The following is a 1,558-nucleotide window of genomic DNA, read 5'->3' as shown; positions in this document are numbered from 1 at the left end:
AGGTCGCGGACTTCTTGGGATCAGGCATGTGATTGGCAATACTGAGACCACCCCACATCCCGATCAAACTGGCGGCGGCTCTATTATAACATATGGATGGTAACGCAGGACCCATGGCAATAACTTATTTGGTGGATGTGTTGCAGTGGGAATCAAAGACAAGTTTTTAATCCACCGTTTCATTGCCACCTCTCTATAATAATTATTATTTTGTCTTCGTTTTTTACCAAACTTCAATAGCTAAATGTGCAACATGAAATAATTGAGTCTATAACTCAATAGCATTTGATAGATTATCACAAAGATCATTTTCAGAAATTGAAAACAATATGGGCCCAAGTACTGAACCTTGAGGAACCCCCTTGGAAATGGGCAAAAAGGAAGTGGAGGAGCCAGCCATCTGAACACTTTGGGTTCTACCTGACAGATAATTTGCAAACCAATCTACTGAATGCTTAGACAGGCCAATGCTCAGTAGTCTATTTGCCAGAATATTATAATACTGTCCATCCATCCATCTTTATCCGCTTATCCAGTGCCCCAAAAATATCATTTATCACTTTCAATGCTGCAGATATGGTGCTGTGTTGTTTCCTAAAACCAGACTGAAAGGGGGATGAGACATCATTTGAATTTAAGAATTCCTTTAGCTGCTCACCAACCAAGCGTCCAAGGAGCTTGGCTAAAACACACAGCCAAACACCCCCCCCCGCTCCCTTTCAGCATCAGTCTTTGATTTCCTGGCCCCTGACCAGGCAGCATCTCTACCCTTGAGAAGGCAGAAAATCTCAGGAGAAAACCAGGGATTGTTTCGGCCTTTGACTCTAAATTTGCGTACAGGGACATGCTTATCTATGATCCTAAGACGACCATCATAAAAGTAGTTCCAGGCCAATTCTACTTCATCTATAAGAAAGATTTTGTTCCAATCAAAGTGAAACAGGTCATGTGAAAAGGCTTGTTCACAGAAATGCTTCATATGAAAATAATCCGAGCCCTCTGTTTCGGGGTTTTAGCATTCCTAACTGCTGCAATTGTACAATCATCACTCATTAGCAAACACACCTACAGTGGGTACGGAAAGTATTCAGACCCCTTTAAATTTTTCACTCTTTGTTTCATTGCAGCCATTTTCCAAAAATCAAAAAAGTTCATTTTATTTCTCAGTAATGTACACTCAGCACCCCATCTTGACAGAAAAAAACAGAAATGTAGAAATTTTTGCAAATTTATTAAAAAAGAAAAAGTGAAATATCACATGGTCATAAGTATTCAGACCCTTTGCCGTGACACTCATATTTAACTCAGGTGCTGTCTATTTCTTCTGATCATCCTTGAGATGGTTCTACACCTTCATTTGAGTCCAGCTGTGTTTGATTATACTGATTGGACTTGATTAGGAAAGCCACACGCCTGTCTATATAAGACCTTACAGCTCACAGTGCATGTCAGAGCAAATGAGAATCATGAGGTCAAAGGAACTGCCTGAAGAGCTCAGAGACAGAATTGTGGCAAGGCACAGATCTGGCCAAGGTTACAAAAAAATTTCTGCTGCACT

This window comes from Micropterus dolomieu, linkage group LG21, assembly GCF_021292245.1.
Source record: "Micropterus dolomieu isolate WLL.071019.BEF.003 ecotype Adirondacks linkage group LG21, ASM2129224v1, whole genome shotgun sequence".
Classification (NCBI taxonomy): Eukaryota; Metazoa; Chordata; class Actinopteri; order Centrarchiformes; family Centrarchidae; genus Micropterus; species Micropterus dolomieu.
Note: the sequence above shows the minus strand (reverse complement) of the source record.